This window comes from Theropithecus gelada, chromosome 3 (assembly GCF_003255815.1).
Source record: "Theropithecus gelada isolate Dixy chromosome 3, Tgel_1.0, whole genome shotgun sequence".
Classification (NCBI taxonomy): domain Eukaryota; kingdom Metazoa; phylum Chordata; class Mammalia; order Primates; family Cercopithecidae; genus Theropithecus; species Theropithecus gelada.
In genome coordinates, this window is record NC_037670.1 from 48,038,225 (window position 1) to 48,061,116 (window position 22,892).

General features: G+C 35.6%; 1 protein-coding gene across 3 annotated transcripts in view; it reads left to right on the forward strand.

Moving 5' to 3' along the window:
• Nucleotides 1-22,892, forward strand: part of NRIP1 (nuclear receptor interacting protein 1) — a 104,299-nt gene that overhangs the window by 22,252 nt on the left and 59,155 nt on the right. The window lies entirely within an intron of this gene.

Sequence of the window (22,892 nt, forward strand, 5' to 3'; positions counted from 1 at the left end):
GTATACCTGAAACATTCAGGCAGTCTTAAAATTCTTCCTGCCTGCAACAGCTCTACCTTCTAGTGTAGGGATCAGCTGCCATCTGCATTTGGATCAGTCTATCATCAGGGTCCATGGACAGACTCAGCCAGGCCACCTGGTTTTGCCTCTGAACATCCATTTGCTAAGTTCCCTCTTTGCATGATCATTTGTGGATAGATTGGAACAGCATAATAATTTATCTACTTGTAAACCCAGAGTGTCAGGACATGCGATGTATTACTAGGAAGGAAGGTTATGTTAAAATCATCTTTTGAGAAATTTACTCACTTTGTGCTTTGTCTTATCTTAGTCCATTTGAGCTGCTGTAACAAATACCATAGATGAGAGGCTTATAAACCACAGAAGTTTATTTCTCACAGTTCTGGAGGCTGAGAAGTCCAAGACCAAGGTGCCAGGAGATTTAATGTCTAGTAAGGGCCTGTTCCTCATAGACGGCTGACTTCTTGCTGTAACCTCACATGGGTGGAGGTGGCCAGAGGATTCTTGGGACCTCTTTTATGAACTAATCCTGTTCATAAGGGCATTCTCCTCATGATCTAATCACTCCCCAAAGTCCCCACGTCCAAATCACCCTCACATTGCAAATATGGTTTCAATTTATGAATTTTGGGGAGATACAACATTCAGACCATAGCATACTTCATAGACCACATATGGATATGCCAGCCAATTTGACTAATGTCAGTGGTGAACATAGTCTTCTTGATCTATATCCAAGGCATCCTTCTTAATGTTCAACCTCATACCTCCTCTGTATCTTGTGTTTTCCTTCTCGAAAACTTTTGCCAGCTGTCTTGCTTGGAATAGAAACAGATGAAGGAAGGATGCATAAATACATTTAATAAAATAATGTATTTGTTAAGATTGTAGTGAATTGGCCACCTTCTTTTACTGTAATACAGATTTAACTTTACTGTAATACAGATTTAACTTTATTAGCTTAATATTCATGATTTTTATTCATATGAAACAACACAAAAGTCAGTTTTTACAGATTTTCTTAATCACCATCAAGCAGTGTGAATTTCTAGGATTAGTTGAACATAGTCTTTTAGTAAGTCTCCCCAGCACGCTGCATTGAACTTTTAAAATGGAAACTCTGTGTTTAAGATTATTATTTATTGGCAAACCAGCATATTCTTCCTCTTCTTGTCAGTTATGAGGGAAAGGCAAAAGCAAGTAAGAAATTTAAACAAGCAAATTAGGTCTGTGAAAGGACTTGTAAATGAACCCCCAAAATAAGTTAAATTTAATATACACTTTATCCAGTAAAATAAATTATATAATCAGAAACTGGATTTTATGGAATTTAGAGTTATCTTTTCAAATTAAAGATGAGAATGAACTATTATAAATATTTCGTATAAACATTCACACTTAGCTCTAAAGATGGAAGTTATAATTTTAATGATAATATGAATTATCAATTCATGAAATGTCATATCTCGGAATTAAATGTATGTTTCAATAGAGTTGATAGTTATTAAAAAGAAACTGCAAAGAAATTAAAAGTTTAGCTGAAGGATTAAATCGACAAATTCTCATGTATATTCAAGGTAAGAATTACTTTTAAGTAATTATTTTGAAAAGGAATCGTAATGCATAAGGTCCTTTTAAGAAAAAGTTTCTTCTTTTTATACAAAACCTACTGAAGTGTAACTTCACGTAATCAAACAGACACCCTTATTTGTTAACTTGATTGTTTTTTATATAAGTATAGTCTGAGTAACTAGCACCCTACTCCAGAAGGCTTATTATATTTGTGTATTTTCTAATCAATCCTGCCTGTACGCAGCAGAAACTAGTCTTTGGCATCTTCTGCAATAGATTAGTTTGGCCTGTTTTAAACTGTATAAAGTTGGAAGCATGTCATATGAACTCTTGCGTGTCTGTGTTTTTTTAATCAACATTATGTCTGTAAGAGTCATCCACGTTGTGCACGTTACTTGTTTTTCCCCCTAAATTGTCTGTGTTCTATTCTATGATTATACCACCATTTATCCATTCCACTGTAAATGGACGTTTAATTTTCTTTCGAGTTTGTGGCTACAAATAAGGCTGCTGTGAACTTTTTTGGATCTTTTGGTAGAAATAAACATTCATTTCTCACGAGTACAGTGTAAGCACGGGAATGGAACTGCTGCTGAGTGGTGGGGCGTGCATGTGTTTAGAGTAATAGGTACTTAGAATGCTTTTAAGAATATTTAGGAAATGTCAATCAGTGTGTCTTTTGTTAATGGTAGGTTTTATAATTAGAGAGACTTATTTTTCTTTGACCTAGTGTAAACTCCAAAGTTGTTTCTTAGGAGTTATTTAAATTTTCCCATCTGTTAAAAAATAAGCTACCTATTTTCTGATTCCATTATAATATGTGTTTGGCTCACAAAACCTGGGTTCGTTCTAACCCTAGTGAAGGAAACTAGGACACAAAACCCTCCTCTGTACTTGTGATCGTATGATTGAAATACTGAAAGCGGATTTTGAAGCAAATCAGACATAACACATATTGAAGGCTTTTTTAAATTATTGAATATTTGGACACCTCTCTGAATATTTAAAGTAATAGATACTTTTGAGTTACAAAACCCTTATTTCAGCATTCCTGACAAGTGTTTCTTGTGACTTTTGTGTTTTTATTGTTCTGGTGATAAAAATTGATACTACTCATTCTAGCAGATAAGTATTTGAGAAATTAATCTTTTTCTAGGTCTTTCCTATAGAGCAGTGCTGTTCACTAGAAGTATAATGTGAGCTACGTTATGTAACTTTACATTTTAAATGTTAAAGTTTCTAGTAGCTGTGGTTAAAAGTAACTGGTGAAATTAATAATATGTTTGATTTAACTCAGTATCTGCAAAATGTTATCCTTTCAGTGAATAATCAATAAAAAATTATGAGATATTTTGCATGCAAAAAGAATGTAAATCTATACTGAGTTTTTGAAACCTGGTGTGTGCTTTGACTCACGGCTCTCTGAATTCTGACTAGTCATCTTTCAAGCGCACAGGAGCCACATGTGTCTAGTGGTTGCTATATTAGACAGCACAGCTATAGAGTTACATTTTGGGTTTTTAAAAGACAGTGCTTCAGTCAGGTTCATGACTAGTTAAAATCACCCTTAAAAATCCCAGAGAAAGGGGCCATGTCAAATGCTGAAGTACTCTCTTTAAGTAAGTTTCAAACAGCCTATTTTTCCTTCTGTGTTGGAATAAGTAGCATTTTCTTTGCTTGAACATCAGAGAAATAATTAGCCAGTGTTTAGGGGACATGTCGAATGACAGATACGTATCTTTAAACTATAAAATCCAAATCTGTAGCAGTAGATTCATATTTTCCATCTTACTCCAAGTTATACTAGGTAGAATTTTACTTTTGGGGGAAGTGTGTTTTTCTTTTTTTAAAAGCATGGCTGTTTTAACTGAATGTGATAGATTGCTATATGATACAACTCCACTATAGTCAATAAAATAGGGGAGTTTGCAGATAGTTTGTGTGTGTACATATAGATGTGCCTACGACTTCTCATTGCTTAGGATATTTAAAAGTTACCTAAATTTTGAGGGTTAATGTTTCTTCATGTTTATTTTCGCCAAATGGGATAAATCAAGGCTATAAACCGCCTCACATGAATGTGGGTTTGATTTTGCCACCAAATTGGGTTTAAAGCTTCTTGGTATTCAGCATTGGGAATGTGGATGAGGGACTCTTGGCGTGTGAAGACAGTCAATATGGAGGCGTACTGTGGAGGGAACAGCCCTTTGAGGGATAGATGGCCTCTTCACACTTCAGCGCTTGCCTTGGGTCCCAGATCTGGGATACAGTGGTTGTTGTATAGCTTACCCCCAACACATTTTTGATAATACTACCGCCACACTCTTAAATGAAATTGATACTCTTTTTGACACTCAATTCTTATTGAGTAGTAAGAAAAGAAAATTATTCCTCTGCTTAAAAGCCTTCACCTCACTTGATGTAAAACTAAAGTCCTTTCATTAGCTGAAAAGGCATCTTCTTAGTGGAGCCCACCCTGGTGACCACATGATTCAAAACGGAAACCTCCTCTTTTTCCTCTCACCTTTATGCTGTTCCCTTTCTCCACAGCACTTAACAGCTTTAAAAATACAATGAAATTTGTGTTTCTTTTTAAATTATAGTTTATTGTTTAATCTTTCTAAAATTGAAACTCCCTGAAGGCAAGAATTTCTGTTGTGTTCATTACTAATAAATCTGAAGAAGCTAGTGGAAGGCTGAGCATCTGGAAGGAGGACATACCTGTTCATAGACTAATTATTTATTGAATGCGTGGCGAAGATACACATTTTTTTTTATTTCTGAAAATTTGCCTTTATAGGTTTTCTGGGGCAGGGAATATTTAAAGGAAATGAAAACAGAAATTGTAAGTTATAAGCATCATCATACATTTGGATAATTTGAATAATTTAAAAATAGTTTTTTTCATCAAACTGACATACCCATCCTTTTGAAAGGTAATATGTAAATAATGAACTTTTCAAAAAATAGGGTTTATTATTATAGTCAGGTAATTTTTCTTATAGATATAAATATGTGTTTTTTTTTCATTTGGATAATAAAATTATGTTGGTAATCAGTTTGAGAAGTTCATTTATAAAAGATTTCTGTTTCTGTAAAATATAGGAGACACATTATATTTTGGTATCTTAGTATAGATCAGGCATAGCTCAAAAGGTTTTGGAAAGTAATTTTGTATAGAGAAGTATAGATTGGCTTTCATTTTATACAGGTGGTATCTAATTGTAGTTCTTGAAGTTTTATTTTTAGGTCAACTACAATAAATGTTTTTAAAATAGTACAAAAATTGAATTAAAGACATATTCAGTTATGGTATATGGTACCCTAGAAAACATTCAAAGGGGACATTATAATGTTTATTACATTTTAGGATAAGTGTGAGATGATAAATGTGATCAAAGTCTTTCCTAAAAGTCTATAGGCAAGTTCTCAGTTTTATATTATACCTTTATGTATTTAACATTTGATTGCAGTCAGCAGTAATTATGACTATGTCAATAATCATTTTCATTGGAACAGGAAGAATTATGAGTTTTGGTTTGTCTTTCCACTGCCATTTTCCAAATTCAGGCTTTGTTACTTTCTGGTTGTTAGATAGTTACTGCAGTAACTTTCTATTTGGTCTTTTGCCTTTTAGTTTTATTACTCAATACATTCTACACAGCAAAGTAAAACTTTCTGAAGAAAATTATTATGACCCTGAACAAAGACCTTTGCTCCCAAGATAAGACAGGTCCTATTTCTGCTTGGTTCCTGCATATCTCAGGATCATCTGTTTGGTTTGCCCCTTCCTTAAACGTGTTAATTGCACATTTCTTATTCTGCCACATTATTTTTGCTATCTTCAGCTCAGATGTCCTGTGATCCCTACTAGTTTTCTTTTACCAAAGGCCATCCATCCTGTGATTTGTATGACCACTCGGACAGAAGGGAACATGTGCTCCCATCTACTCTCTTACAGTGGTTGACGAATGCCACTCACACTGCCTTTATTTTTCATATTGTTTCATTCATCTCTGCAGCAAAATTATAAACTTCTAAATGGAAGGGGTTGTATCTTTTGTAAATTTGTGATTTACAAAGCACTCAACTTGATGCCGCACACATGTGGGGTGATAAATCAAACCGTTGGTGAAACCAGACTCCAGAGTATGTCCTGATACAATTTTAAAGCTTTAGAAATGATCAAAAAAGGATAAAAGTTCATCTTTATTACATTATGCAGGTTGCTTATATTTGTGCAACGGTTTTTGATATACTTTGTATGCAGATGAAATGATAGCATGTGTTTTAGAAATTTACAGGTTGTGAAGTGTAATATGAGTAATTATGACAGTACCCAGACTTTATTTTGTGGAATATATACATTTCTTTGACTTAACTGACTGCGATATGTAGAATGCTCTTTTAATGTTCCTTACCTGAATAAGCAAAATTTATTTAATATGTTAGCTAAATAAATTTTGCTTATTATTTTGCTTAAATTTTGCTTATTATTTCCTTATAGCTTACTATAGACTTAATATTCTTTGCTGTTCATCAAGAGAGAAAATACAAAAGCTTTTGATGAAAGTAATAAATTACCTGCTTAGAATGTAACAATTTTGAAGATCAAAGTTTTGTTAACTTCCCAAAATGTATCTTTAGTTTTCCATATTTAATTCACATTGGGGTAAAATATATTTTTTAAAAAGAATCATTTCACAGATTTCCCTAAATTTCTTAAAGATAACCCCAGCCTTTTCAATTCTATGTCTTAGGAATATTTTAAAAATATTGCTAAATAGTCTGCCTGGCTAGTGGAGATTCTAAATGGGACTGAATTTGGGATAATGAATATTTTTTTATTTGGTTAGGGCATTGTTCTGGTGCTAAGAATAGTATCTAGGAATGAAATAAGTTTCTGACTTTCAGATCTATGCCCCCTCCAAGAAAAACCCCAAATCTGAAGATCATGTGTATCTGGGTTGTGGGTGTAAATTAGTTCGCAGAAAGAAGTGGTAAAAGGTTAAAGGAGGAAATGAGTTTCATAGAATCAGCAGCATAAACAAAGATGAATTCTGTCGTCATACATAGACCCTGAGCATTTGGGCTCACTGTGGTTTTATGTATTTAAATGCTGAGATGGTGGTGACAGGGAGTAGTAGCAGAAACTGAATTTGGGAGGAGGAAACAATGATTATAGTTTCTAAATCTTCCTTACTGTAACAAAATATGATGTGCAATTGGGATACCCTTTTGGCAACTAAATATGTTTGGGAAGTTAACATTTTTGGCCACCCAGATTATGTGGGCAGTATACACAGCCCTTACTTTATTATCTAGGGCATAAAGTTTAGAAAATATTCAGCCTTTTTTTCCAGTGTTAGTTAAAAAAATATTGATCCTCTGGCTTTATTTATATCACGTACAAAAATTCTGAAAGCCTGTTTATTGCCATAGAAATGGATATAACATCACAAAGAATGCTACTCAAGTTACTTTTATAAGCGTTTTAAAAACATGGGCATGCAGTTTGTATTAATAGTGATACTCCTCTACTGAGTTACTGCTAATTTGCCATTTTCACAGTAATTTCAGAAAATAAGAAATCGATAACATTATTGTATTATGTAAATACTCCCATGAATTTCTGTTGAGGTTGAAAAGCATCATTATAGTATTTGTTACAAAGTCATATACATCACAATGCCTGTAATCCCAGCACTTTGGGAGGCCGAGGCGGGTGGATCACAAGGTCAGGAGTTTGAGACCAGCCTGGCCAGCACAGTGAAACATCGTCTCTACTAAAAATACAAAAAATGAGCCGGCCATGGTGGTGCACAACTGTAATCCCAGCTACTCAGGAAGCTGAGGTAGGAGAAATGCTTGAACCCAGGAGATGGAGGTTGCAGTGAGCCGAGATCGCGCCATTGCACTCCAGCCTGGGCGACAGAACGAGACTCTGTCTCAAAAAAAAAAAAAAAAAAAGTCATATACAATTTAAACTTAATCTGGTGACCACAGAATGCTATATTCTTAGCTTTTAAATCTTTTATTAGTGTAACTTCTCTTCATCTTGGTTACTTTAATGTCAAATGGGAATTATCATGCACAATTTGTTTTTATAGCAACATTGTATGAAATGAATAAATGTGAACTATTTAAAATTGGCTCAGGCATTTAGACTTGTTTCTGATAGGCTTATCACGTGAATACTCATTACCTTGTAAACTTGTATTTTAAAAGAAAACATTTATTTGAGATATAAGGATTCCTGTTTTCTCTTGAGAAAAGGCAGAGGTAATTGTTTTTTTTTTAAATTTTAAAACAAAGGGTTTATTTCTCTTTTACCTCTTGAGTAGGCATTAAGAGCTGCTACTGTCACAGCCACAGTTAAATACAATGGTATGGAAAATGATGGCTTTAGAATCCTAAGAGTTATATTCTTCACATATACTGTATCTTCTGCATCTTTACGTATACTCTTCACATCTTCACATATACTCTTAGTTAATCATTTAACCTGAGCATCAGGTTTTCAATCTATAAAATGAGGATACATCTTACATCATAAGAATATTATGCAGGATAAATGAGGAAATATATAAAGTGCATTGATATCAGTGTAATGCTATAGAAAGATAATGTGTTATGGATAATATTGTTAATTATAATGTATTTTTCAAAAGAAAGAAAATAGGTCTTTAGATGATCACTCTTTTACTTAGTAGCACGTCCTTCTAAATTAGGACCTTTCTTCCACACATTTTTATTTTATTTTTATTTTTCATTTACTTTTGAGTTACTTTTAAGAGTTTCCACAAACCTCGGTCCATGCTTTTAGGATTCCTTTCAAGTTTGAACCACTTAACATCTGCCACCTACTGACCTAGTTCTTTCCACTTCCTCCTGCTCTCCTCTCCTCATACACACTTGCGTATTATGTTTGTTGGATGATTAACCTGTCTTTCATTTCATTTTTGCAAAGATCTAGATCAATACAGGGTTAGGAAAAACAGTTTCTGAATTTGTTTGAACTATAAAGCAAGGTGGTACATAGGAGTCAATAATAATATTCATTTTTTCCCCCCAGGAAAACAGTTTTCAGGGGAAACAATTAGTCAACTCCCACGGGGACTTGCTTTTCCTTTCATAGTGTGGCTGTGATAGGGTTTAAAAGGGATTTCTGCCTACATATCCAGGTTAAAAAAAGTTTTCAGTATAAAGCATGAGTTGGGAAGTGACTCACCACATATGGAACTACTTCAAAACGCATGCCCCTTAACTACTATTTGAATTTTTGTAGGTTTGTAGTTTTGCTGACTGCAAGAAAATAAAAGGCCCAGTGCCAGTTCTTACTGGGTCAGGATTTATTTTAAAGTACCAACATTTCCTCAGCTTTTTGATACTTAAAAAGTCCTGGAGATTTTCCTGCACAAAGTTTTAACAGGCTTTATTCCAGCAAGGAAAATTCAGGGTGTTTATGCTGTGGTAGTAACAAAAGCAATGGATTTGGTGAATTTGCAATAGAAATTGCCAGAATCTAGATTACCCCAGGAACATATTTTTATTTAAAGAGTCTAGTGGGGTCCAGCAAAGGCTTGTAATGATATGTGTGTCTTTCGCATAGCTCTAGGAACAAAACATTTGATGAATGATTTATAAACAGATGGTTAATTTTTCATGAAATGATCAGGAGACGAGCTGACCAAGGCAACTGATCTGACACTGCTGACGTTTATTGGGGATTGATTGTGGAATGCCTTACTGTGAAACACACTGACTTGAGTTTGAATCCCAGATTTACCCCTTAACTGGGCAAGTCACTCAACTTCTCTGAGCCTCATCTGTGAAATTGGATACTATCTATTTTATAAATAATGATTGAGTGAGATAATGTATGTCTTAGCCCTATTGTCAGTAACAGGTATTTACTTGTGTCTAATGAATAAAAGTTAATCGTGATAACTGACAATAACTCACTAGATAATTGTTTTAAAACTGCATTTCTTGTTGAAAGTCACCATTAGGGTATAGAATTATGCTTGAGGCTACTTAAAATCTTTAATAAACTGCATTTCAGCCAAAGTAGTGTTTATGGGTAAATGGATTGAAGTTGATAAAGGCTTGTGATGTGGTGGTTTTGAACAAGACCAGATAACCTAGGTATGAACCCCAACTCTGCCACTTACTTACTATTGCTGACTATGGGCAAATCACCTTACCTCTCTAAGGCTCAGTGTTCTCATCTGTAAAATGGGGATAACTTCATAGAGTTATTTGAGAATTACTGTATAGAAATTAAGCCTGCATAAAGCATTTAATGCAGTTCTGACATAGTATGGAGTATTTTTTTTTTTTTTGAGACAGAGTCTCGCTCTGTTGCCCAGATGGGAGCGCAGTGGCGCGATCGGGGCTCACTGCAAACCCCATCTTCTGGGTTCACACCATTCTCCTGCCTCAGCCTCCTGAGTAGCTGGGACTACAGGCGCCCGCCACCACGCCCGGCTAATTTTTTGTATTTTTAGTAGAAATGATGTTTCACCGTGTTAGCCAGGATGGTCTCGATCTCCTGACCTCGTGATCCGCCCGCCTTGGCCTCCCAAAGTGCTGGGATTACAGGCGTCAGCCACTGTGCCTGGCCGGTATGCAGTATTTTTTAGTTTTTTGTATTATTCCTTAGATACCTCTTTAGAAATGACCTTGACTACCTGTGGGAAATATAATTCTGAATTTTTTTTACGTAATGATTAATGTTTGAATTTTGGGATTAGATACATTTTAATTTTTATTTGACTAATGCTTATCCAGTTAACTTACATTGAGATAAGGTACTTCAGAGATGATCATTTTAATTTTTCAGCTTTCTCAGTGGCCCATTATTTAAAGGAACCATATTTGAAATCAAACAGACTAGTTTATATTTTTGTAAAAACATTTTTTACATCACACACATCTTTTGGTCATTCTGTGGCTTCACACTTTTAATTCCAGTCTTAACTCACCCTTCTGCTGCCTCTCCTGCTTCATTTGCTGAATGTAGAGTGACTCAGAGATGAAGCAAGGGAGAGCAGAAGGAAGCAAGGATTGGATCTGAGATCAGCAGACCTCTGTAGTTAACCTTACAATGATCAGACATCCTCTCTGGACTAAAGTCCTAAGTTAAATTGATTCAGTTACTGCTTTTTGAAGTTTTACCAACAGAATAACTTCTATACCTTTGTTTACTATTAGCGAATATGGTGAGAAGGTTTTGAAGGACATTCCTACCTTTTTTCAGTGACTTCGAAAGTTTTTTTTTTTTTTTTCAGAGCCATCATTCAAATATTTTTTCAAAAATGACAGCTAATAAAACTACTGATAACTAAACAATTACTATATGTTACAGATACTATGTTAAGTGTAGAGTTAGGTTTATTCTATAGAAAATCTTTTTAAAATATCTTCTATTTTGCTCCCATTATGTCTATAGTAAGTTACTTGATAGTACAAGGAGTTTATTAGAATTTTCAAAGTTTTTAAGACTTTTGTAATGAGGCAGTGTGTGGTTTGTTAGGTGGTTGTAGTGAGAATTTGAAGAGTTCTCATTTTGGATAGTCATAGTTCTGGCTTTGTTACTAACGGCTTGGCTTTGAGTTAAAAATCAAAACCCTTTGACTCAAAATTACCCCTTTGGGTCAAACTATCACTGACCTACTTCCTTCCTCCATTTGAACCTAGGATTATTTCAGAGATGAATGGGAGCATCTCAGATTAATGACGTTTTCCTCCAATCGCCTGCCAGAGTGTATACACATAGAAAGGGAATTTGGTGATCCTCCCACTGCCTGCCAGACTGTACAAACATAGAAAGGGAAGGTGGTGATCCTCCAACCGCCTTCCAGAGTGTATACACGTAGAAAGGAAATGTGGTGATCCTCCATTCGCCTTCCAGAGTGTATACACGTAGAAAGGGAATGTAGTGATCTATTTTAACTTAAATCATCATCTCCTAAATTTATTTGGACTTGGGACCTCCCCTCCTCCCTCCTTACCTCCCAACCTTCTCTCTCCCTCCTTCCGTGTTTTCCTCCCTCTGAATGAACACTTACCATTCTGCAGAACGTTGTTATATATGTAGTCATTGGGAGCACAATTTTACCATTTAATTTATTAAAGCTCTGTATTTGGACTGCCTTTGTTTTGGTAATATGTTTATTTTCAATTCTTAATTAAGAGAAAACCCTGTTTATAACATATTATTCCTATGAGAAAATACGATTTCCATTGAAAGATCTTGTTTCATTATCATGTAACCCGTTCTCTGGGCATGCAGCATGATGAAAGGGAAACCACCTGACTTCCACCAGGTGAATGAATCCAACTTGGTGTTAGTTTGACTTAACCCATTGTGCGAAACTGTGTGAATATTTGAAAAATTTTTCTGTGTTAATAAAAATGTAACTAATAGAAGGCTACTAGAAGTAACAAACAGTAAGGGTATATCTTCTCACCCAACAAAAAATTTGGAGTCTTGGCAGTTAATGAATTGTCATAATGATCTTACCAGTGTCCCACATGGTATTTTCTGTTTTCTCCTCTGCCGTCTTGAGTGACTTGGTGATGTCACTCTTCACGGTTGAAAGATGGCCATTTTCCCACATTTCCTGGTCACCTTCATTGGTCAGAATGACATCATATACCCATGCCTAGGCCCTGCCTCGTATTATCAGAATAGACATGATGTGCCACAAGTGGCTTTACCTAATTGGGATTGACCTCCTGAGGGGAAGAGAGTGAGTTTCTACAGGCAGATAAGGAAGAGGACACTGTGTGTGTGAGGAGGTCACTGCAGCGTTTGTCACAGCTGGTGAGGATATGAGTTTTGTTCATCTCTGCGGACTCTCTTGTGAGATCACAAAATACAGACGTGTACTATTTGTTTATTTGTTTTACTTTATTGGAGACAGGGAGTCACTCTGTTGCCCGGGCTGGAGTGCAGTGGGGTTATCGTAGCTCACCACAGCCTCTAACTCCTGGGCTCAAGCGATCTCCTGCCTCAGCCTCTCAAAGCACTGGGATTATGGGTGTGAACTGTGCACCCCACCCAGTCATACTTATTGAGTGCTTACTGTATTTTGGTTATTCTTCTAAGTCCTGGAGATAGAACAGTGAACAAAAGAGGAAAATAAATTGCTACCCTCCTGGAGCTTACATTTTATTGGTGATATACACAAATAAGATAAAGCAATTCAATTTATGGTATCTTATTAAGTGCTAAATAAAAATTGAAGCAAAGAGAGGAGAATGGAGGGTCTTGAGGGCAGGGGCAGGGGAGATGTCCATGAAGTTTTAGATGACACCAGGAAAGGCCTTACCCAGAGGATGGACTTGAGTAAGGGCTGAGTCAGCATGGGAGCTAGTGATGTAGCCCTCTAGGGAGGAGAGTATTCCAGTCAAAGTTCCTGTGGCTGGAGTAGGGTGAGTGAGGGAGAATCACATGATATGAGGTCAGAGGGGGAAGCCCCTAGAAAATTTTGAGCAGAAGAGTGGCCCAATATCATGTTTTAGCGGAATCACTTCAGCAGTTGTGTTATGTATACCAAAGAGGTATCAAAAACAGAAACAAGGAAACCAGTGAGGAGGCCATTATTATAATTCAGGAGAGAAGGAGATGACTTGAATGGGGACAGTAAGAAGTAACTGAATTCTGGATTCTGGCTTCCAAGGTAAAGCCCACAGAATTTACTAAAAGATTGTATGTGGGTGTGAGAGGAAGAGAGGCATCTCGGATGGCAGCCTGAACAATTGGAAGAATGGAGCTGATCTGAGATTAGGAGTAACAGGGACTCAGTTATTGACATATTAAACTTGAAATGCTTGGAGACCTCCAAATGGGGATGTCAGATAAACACTTGTTTATATAAATATTTTTTGGACCAATGTATATTTTTTAAAAGAATAATGTTGACCATTAATAATGGGAAATGGCTTTTAAAAGAATATAATTTCACTAGTAACAATAAAGAATAGGAAATAGAAAAATTAAGTGTTATATGGAGTGGATATTTTATTTCCATTGAACAACACAGGGAAACACTGGAAGCAATTTTAAAATAGAGTATTCAAAGAAACATTTGTACACTGTACTTTTATTTAGTGCCTACTTTAGTGTTAAAAATTGCACATTAAATATATTTATTCTTTGAATCAGTGCTCATTTTTCAGCCCCAAACCTTGTAAAAATATACATACAAAAAGGAATACACCACAAGGACTAATGGTATGGATTTAGTTTTATGTCTGTTTCCTCTGTAACATGAAGCAATGATCCTTCTAAAGGAAATGTGTTATTAAATAGGTGATCTTACCCCACTCCAACTTCCTCAGTATTGTGTAGCCTGTAGTTAATGTGCAAGCACATCATTAAAAAGAAATCCAAGACCAGAGAAAGAATCAGTACAGTATATCTTATGTGAGTTTATCAGGATGAATGGCTTCTTGCTCCCTTTCTGTTGAAGAGGAATTAGTGTAAGATATCTTTTAACCAGATTATTGTACTCATTTGCATTTAACAAGAATGCAGCACGTAGCTAAGATTTTCAATCCGTGTGCATTACATAGAATGCCAAAAAGCACCTTATAAAGTACCTTTCACATGCTAGATACTCAAGAAGTATTTGGGTAGCAAATCTGATTTAGAATATCCTTCACATTTCTAACTTATTTAAAAGATTTTTAAATATTATGCTGCATGCAGTGGTTATTGCTTAATAATGTGTGCTCTATCTGTAATGCAAGGTTGTTGAGAAAATTGAATTGGAAGTTTTTTTTGAGATGGAAGTACCATATACTAAATATAAAGAGTTATTTATTGTGCAAATAAACTTTGCTCTTTAAGATGGATTAAGTCTTTCTCATCACAGTTTTGGCTGTCATGGTGAATATATGATTGCCAGTCTATGTGACCAACTAGAGAGAAAACGGCCTGTTTAGATTTAAAGGGAAAATGCATTTTGTTAAGAACCTAAAGTGTATTGAATTACTCCAGTTTACCTATTTCTCATGTTAAGTAATTTTTGCAAAATGACCCTCTTTCATCAGACAGTTGTGAAGTTTGCAGTAATTAAGTAAGCGAGCATTTATGTTAGCTTTATTAGAGACCAAAGTGGTGGGAGATAGGAATTAGCCTCATTCTTTGATTGACCAAGCTCTAAGTTTTTATCTGCCAGTCAGTTTTTCAATTCTTTTGAGTGTCTCTCTCTATATACTCCTTTGGTTTTGTTTCTAACAAGGAGAATAAAGAAAATCTGTTGCCTAACAGTTAACATTTGTTCACGTGTGAAAATTATTAAGATGCTTACCTAAACAAGATACTTGTCAGAGCTCTGATTTACCACAATATAGCCACTTATTTTGTATTATGTAAGTAACACTTGGTGTAAACAGGAATGTATTTGAATTATGAGGCCCAATATGAAAGTGATCTCCCAAGAACCTACCATCGAGCCTCGAATCAGACTTAACTACCACAGCTGCATCTGTCGGTATGTTGCTCTCCTTGCCCCTGGTGCCTTGCAACCACTGTCTTCCATTTGGTGTTAATCATTTATTGTCTTTTAAATAATACTGGTTTTTACATTAATCTTTAAATAATATGTCACTTTATGGTTTTGTTTTCTGAAAATGGTAGCATTCTGTGTGAAGTTTTCGGATACTTGCTGTTTCAAATTTTTTTAAATTTGGTTTTTGTGGGTACACAGGTGTATATATTCATGGGGTACAGGGATGATTTGATACAGGCATGCAATGTGAAGTAAGCACATCATGAAGAATGAGGTGTCCATCCCCTCAAGCATTTATCCATTGAGTTGCAAACAATCCGCTTACACTCTTTAAGTTATTTAATATGTACAGTTTTGAGACTTGCTTTTCCAACTCATTATGATTTTTTGAAATTTATTTATACTGCTGTATGTAGCTATAGTTCATTTATTTCCACTCCTGGCCAATATTCCATTGTGTGTGTTTATTTCTTCTCCTGTGTGTGGACATTTGGATGGTTGCTGGTCCTTTTGTTTGCTTGTTTTTGTTTTTGTTTTTTTTTGATATACCTGTGTTGATATACTTACATACATATATAGATGTACTTACAGTCACACACATGTATAACTGTTATAAGCATTGCTGATGTCAGCATTCTTTTATATGTGTTCTGGAGAAGATGTGCAAGACTTTGGGGTATATACCCAAGATTAGATATGCAGAGAATGCTCAGTTATGAAAGAATATGAAATTGTTTCCAGTGTTATCAGACCAGTTTACATTTCATTAGTAATAAGTCAGGAGCTTCTGTTGAGCTACACCATTGCCAAGTCTAAGAACTGTCCGACTTTTTAACTTTTTCCAAATTAGTAGATACAAAGTGGCATCATATTATGATCTTGATTTACTTTTCTGTGATAGCGAATGAGGCTGAACATCTTTTCATGTGTTTTTCTCATCATTGGTATATTATTTTATGAAATTCTTATGTCCTATGCCCGTTATGTACTCACAACTGTTATTTTATACATTTGTATTTTACGTATTTTTAGTTTTAAAGTAACACATACAGAAAAGTTACACGTACAATACAGTGGAACTTTTTTCCTCTGTTGACATATTACCCATGAATAAACAAGTATGTGTTTCCCAGGAAGAAACAATACCTTGTCCTGGAAACCACAACAAAACCATCAGAGTCATTGATCATCACTACTATCTAATCCTCAGAGCTCATTCCAGTTTCCAAGCTGTCCCAATAATGTCCTTTTTAGCAAAGGATTCAGTTTAGAATCCTTTCTAAAGCACACTTTGCTTTTTACTAGTCTCATCTCTTTAGTCTCCCTCAGTCTGGAACAGTTCTTCAGTCTTTGACTTTAAAGACGCTGGCATTTCAGAAGACCATATCGGCCTGTAATTTTGGAGAATATCTTTTCCTTTAGGGTTGTCTTCTGTTTCCTCATGATTAGATCCCTGTTATGAATATTGAGCAGGAATATCACAGAAGTGATACTCTGTCTTCTGTTTGCATCCTATGCGGTGGCATACAGTTTCATTTTGACCCATTACTGTTGATTTTTACTGGGATTACTTGATTAAGATGGTGTCTGCTAAGTTTATCTACTGTGAAATTACTCATTTTCCCTCTGTAATTAATAATTATTTTGCATGCAGGTTCTTTGAAACTGTGTAAAATCCCTTTCCTGATCACAGTTTTAGTGAATTTATTTTTTTCAGTATGTGCTCATGAGCCTGTATTTTATTCAGTGAGCTGTAATCCATTTTTATAGTTACTTATTTTGGTGCTAATCTTGTGCCTGATTTTGCCAGTGGAACCCCCTTCAGTGTCTTTTTGACATTTCATCGCTTGATCATACTGATGTCTCTAATTTCATTCCAATCCTATAGGCTTCAATTATATTTCCTTCCCTTTTTGTACCTCCTCTTACAGTGAGAAACCTGACTACCGTGATCCTTAGTGTTACTTTATTTGATCATTCTCCCTGTAGGTAGTCGATCTGCCATTTCTCTTGTCCCTCACCCTGCCCCCTAGTTTTACTTGAGCCTCAAAGCCCGTTCCTGTGGAAGCCCTTCTCAGCCCACATTGATTTCTACATTGCATACCACAGTGCATCTTTTTGTGGACGCCCTTCTGCTCCAGCTTGGGCATTGATACCCAGTGCTGGACCACTCCTGTGCAAGGACTTCTCTGTCATCCTGCTCACCGCATACCACCCTTTTCTTAATTTATTGAATGCAAAATGGCATCTTATTGGTTTTGATTTTTCTGTGATTGCTAATAAGGTTAGACATCTTTTCATGTGATTATTCACCATTAGTGTATTCTTTCGTGAAATGCAAGTTCATACCTTTTGTCCATTGTATACTTAAAACTTTACATTAAATACTTTTATGTTGTAAATTTTTAAAAATTTTAAAATAACACATCCAATAACAAGTGCAATACAGATCTGGAGCTTAGGCTTGAATTCCCCGTACTACATAATTTCTCCCACTCCACAGTGACACTCACCTCCTCCTGCTTGAGCTCTCTTATACCTCTTATTAGGGCTACCCCCCCTCTGTTCTGCCCATTTTTAATTAAAATATTATAGGACACACACACACACACACATATTCTGGATACCAGAGTTTTGTGTGTGTATGTGTGTGTGAGAGACAGTCTCTGTCTGTTGCCCAGGCTGGAGTGCAGTGATGCGATCTCAGCTCACTGCAACCTCTGCGTCCTGGGTTCAAGCAATTCCCCTGCTTCAGCCTCGCTAGTAGCTGGGATTACAGGTGCCTGCCACCACACCCAGCTCATTTTTGTATTTTAGTAGAGACAGGGTTTCACCATGTTGGCCAGGCTGGTCTTGAACTCCTGACTTCAAATGATCCACCCACCTTGGCCTCCCAAAGTGCTGGGATTATAGGCGTGAGCCATCACACCAACCCCCAATTTTTTTGGCAGATCTTCTGCTGTTGTATTTTTGATGAATGAAGTTTTCAATTTGAATGCATTTGAATTTATTAATCTTAATACTTTATGTATAGTTAACCCTTTTTGTGTCTTAAGGAAATGTTTCCTACTATGAGATCATAAAGATATCCTCTTATATTTTATATTAAAAATACTGAAGACGTGCGTTCTCTATTTGAAACGTTAATCTCTCTGGAATTGTTTATATGTTAGACCGCAGGAGTCCACTTTTGCCTCAGTGGATAACACAGTGGATAACCCGTTGTTTCAGCACTACTGAATGATGTCTCCCTTCACTGGGCATCTAAAGTGTAACTTTTGTCAAATATTTTCTCCGTGCGATGTTCTTGTTCTCCAGCAATCAATTTATTTGTCTCTTTTCCAGGTGCACACTAGCTTAATTGTTAGAACTTTATGATACGTTTTGGTATCCAACAAGGCAGGTTTCCTACTATTTTCTTTTGGTGGTAGGATTTTTTTCTCTTTCATGGGCTTTTGCTGCTCCATGCAAATTTTAGAATTAACTTATTAAGCCATTTACATTTCGATAGGCATTGCATTAAAAGCATTTGTTTAATTTGGGAAGAATTGTCATGTTATGATACTGAGTATTTATATAATGAACATGGTATGTCATTCCATTTATTTGGATTATTCAGGTTTCATTGTTAATGCCTTCCAATATATTGTATTTATATTGAACATGCAGTATTTACAAGTTACTTTTATTCTTAGGTATGCTTTGCTGCTGGATATTTTCTAAATGTTGTTTTCTGTTTGTGGCTGGTGTATAAAAATACAGTTTTTTTAAAAAAGTATTCTTATATTTAGCCAGAATTAATTGAATATTAGCAAACTTCTGATAAATGTGACATAACTTCAAAAACAAACAAGATTAGAGATCTAGGTTTTTACCCTGAAATTACTTTTGATGTTTTAATAAATATCAGGTGAATAGTCATTTTTACAGCTTTATTGAGATATAATTTACATACCACAAATTCACCTGTTTAAAGTGTTCAGTTCCGCAGTTTTTATGTTCATATAGGTGTGTAACCAACACCACAGTCTTTTTTCACAGTTTCATGATCTTAAGAGGAGCCCCATCCCTGTTAGCTGTCACTCTCCATTTCCATCCTTTCCCACCCCAGCCCTGGATAACTGCTGATCTTTCTGTCTAGATTAATTTGCCTCTTCTGTACATTCCACAGAAATGGGATCACATGTGATTTTTAGTGATTGGCTTCTTTCACTCAGCATAATAAAGTTTGTCTGTGTTTTAGCATGTGTCAGCACTTACTTCCTTTTTGTGACTAAATAGTATTTCCTAGTATGGATTTATCACATTTTATCTGCTTATCAGTTGATGGACATTAGGTTGTTTCCCTTCTGTATATACATAGGAGTGGTATTCCTGGGTCATGTAGTAACTTGATGTTGCTTTTTGGGGAACTATCTGTTCCCCTGAATGGCTACACTGCATTTTACATTCCCACCAGAAGTGTATGAAGAAGGTGAATAGTCATCTTAATTCTACTTTTGTTTTCTCCAAAGAGTAATTGTAATACATTAGGTTTATCTTAAAGTATGATTGTTATTTAATGAGAGAAGTGGCAACATATTTTACATCAGACTCATTTTTTTCTTCAACTTGTAAGTTCTGGGCACATGTGCAGGATGCGCTAGTTTTTTTACATAGGTAAACGTGTGCCATGTGGTTTGCTGCACAGATCAACCCGTCACTTAGATGTTAAGCCCAGCATCCATTAGCTATTATTCCTGAGGCTCTCCCTCCCCTCGCAGCTCCCACCCAGCAGGCCCAGTGTGTAATGTTCCCCAGAAGTGTATCCCTGTATTCTCATCATTCAGCTCCCACTTTTAAGTGACAACATGCAGTACTTGGTTTTCTGTTCCTGCATTAGCTTGCTGAGGACAATGGCTTCTATCCATGTCCCTGCAAAGGACATGATCTCATTCCTTTTTATAGCTGCATAGTATTCCATGGTATATATGTACCTCATTTTCTTTATCCAGTCTATCACTGATGGGCATTTGGGTTGATTCCATGTCGTGGCTGTCGTGAATAGTGCTGCAGTGAACATACACGTGCATGTGTCTTGATAATAGAATGATTTGTAATCCTTTGGGTGTATACCCAGTAATGGGATTGCTGGGTCAAATGGTATTTCTGCCTCTAGGTCTTTGAGGAGTTGCCACACTGTCTTCCACAGTGGTTAAACTAATTCACATTCCACCAGCAATGTAAAGTATTCTTTTTTCTCCACAGCCTTGTCATCATCTGTTGTTTTCTGACTCTTTAATAATCACCATTCTGACAGGCATGAGATGGTATCTCATTATGGTTTTGATTTGCATTTCTCTAATGATCAGTGATGTTGCGCTTTTATATATATGTATATAAATATATATAAAAATTTTATATAAATATATATATATATTTGCTGGCCGCATGAATGTCTTCTTTTTAGAACTGTGTGTTCATATCTTTGCCCATCTTTTAATGTTTTTTTTTCTTGTAAATTTGTTTAAACTCTTTGTAAACTCTGGATATTAGACCTTTGTCAGTACATTAGACTCATTTTAAATCAATTTATGATTTTGTATATAATATGTTGTTTTTATTTTTCATGACTTTATTTCGGTACAATTTACATGTATCAAGCAATTCATCCACTGTAAATGTTCAGTTTGAAGGTTTTGAGTCAATGCACTCAGATGTTGCAACCATCACCACAGTCCGGCGCTAGGACATTTTCATGTGTCCACAGAGTCCTTCACTCCCACTTCCAATCTCTGCGTCTTCTCCTGCCCCAGGAGGTGATCTGCTTTCTCTACATACAATTCAGCTTTTTAAGACATTTCGTATATAAACGGAATCATACAATATAGATATCTTTTTGGAATCATACAATATAGATATCTTTTGTATTTAGCTTCTTTCACTATTAAGTTTCTGAGGTTCATCCTTGGTTCCATGAATCATTAGTTCATTCCCTTTTTTGTTGGTTCCCGCTTTATGCTTGCCTTTACCAGTGGGTGGGTATTTGGTTTGTTTACAGTTTTTGGCTATTATGATTGATGCTGATATCGCCATTTGTAGACAGATTTTTTGTGTACATATATTTTCATTTCTCTTGGTTAGGTACTCCAGTGTAAAATTAGTCAGTCATTGCAAGGGTATACATTCATGTATGTTTAACTTGTGAAAAACCACCAAACTGTTTTTCAAGTGGTTATGCCGTTTTTACATTCTCACCAGCAATGGAGGAGGGTTTCAGTTTCTTCCTGTCCTCCGCAACCTTCGAGTTTTTTCAGTCTTTTTTTTTTTTTAAATGTAACTATTCTAGTGAGTGTGACATGTGATCTCATTGTGATTTTACTAATATTTCATGTCTTTGACAGATAACAATGAGCATCTTTTTATGTGTTTACTAAACATTCATGTCTTCTTGGGTGAAGTACCTTTAAATCTTTAGTCCATTAAAAAAAATTTGGCCAGTTTATCTTATTGCTGACTTCAAAGGGTTTTAGTATATGCTGTATACTGTACTTCATCAATTATATGATTTGCAAATATTTTCTTCCATTCTGTGGATGGTCTTTCAATTTGATGACATTCCGTTTTTCATTGTTTGAAATGGATTGTGCTTTTGTTGTCCTATTTAAGGAATCTTTCGGTAACTTAAGTTCATAAGAATTTATCCTATTCCTTCTTCTAGAAGTTCTGTTTTAATTTTTACAATTCAGGCTCTAATCCATTTTGAGTTGTTATTTTTGTATGTTGAGAGATACAAGTTTACCCTTATTTATTTGTTTTCACATATGGACATCTAGCTGTACCAGCACCATGTATTAAAAAGACTATTATTTTAATTGCAGTGGCATATTTGTCGAAAATTAAATTACTATGAATGGGAGTTTATTCTGGATTCTATTCTGTTTCATTACCTCTATGTGTATCTTTATGCCAGGATCAACACTATTGGTTACCATATAGCTTTATAGCATGCTTTGAGATTAGATAAGTTTAAGTCCTGCAGCTTCATACTTTTTCATAGTTGTTTCAATTTTATTGGTATTTTATACTTTCATATATATTTTAGGACCAATTTCTAGAAAAAGATTATTATGGCATTTAGGTAGATCAATGTAGGGAGAATTGACGTCTTAGTAATATTGAATCTTTCAATCAACTGAATCTTCGTACCAATAAACAAGTCTTCTTTAATTTCCCTCAACAGTGTTTTGTAGTTTTGAGTGCATATGTTTTACTCCTGCCTCTGCTTCCCAAAGTGCTGGGATTACAGGCGTGAGCCCCCGTGCCCGGCTGCATTTCTTATATACTGGCAACAAACCATCCAAAAACAAATTCCATTCAGTCAAAAGAGTAACAAAAAGAATAAAGCTTAAGAATAAATTTAATGGCCAGGTGTGGTGGCTTATGCCTGTCATCCCAGCACTTTGGGAGGTCAACGTGGGTGGTCACCTGAGGTCAGGAGTTCGAGATCAGCCTAACCAACATAGTGCAATCCCATCTCTACTAAAAATACAAAATTAGCCAGGCATGATGGTACATGCCTGTAATCCCAGCTACTTGGGAGGCTGAGGCAGGGCGACAGAGCAAGATTCTGTCTCAAAAAAAAAAAAGAAAAAAGAAATGCAGTTGATTGTGGATCTTATCATAAACCTTTCTAAACCTTTTTTTATTAATTATTGTGGGCTTCTTGTAGAGTCCTTAGAATTTTGACAAGCAAGATCATGTTACCTGCATATAAGGATAATTTTAACTTCT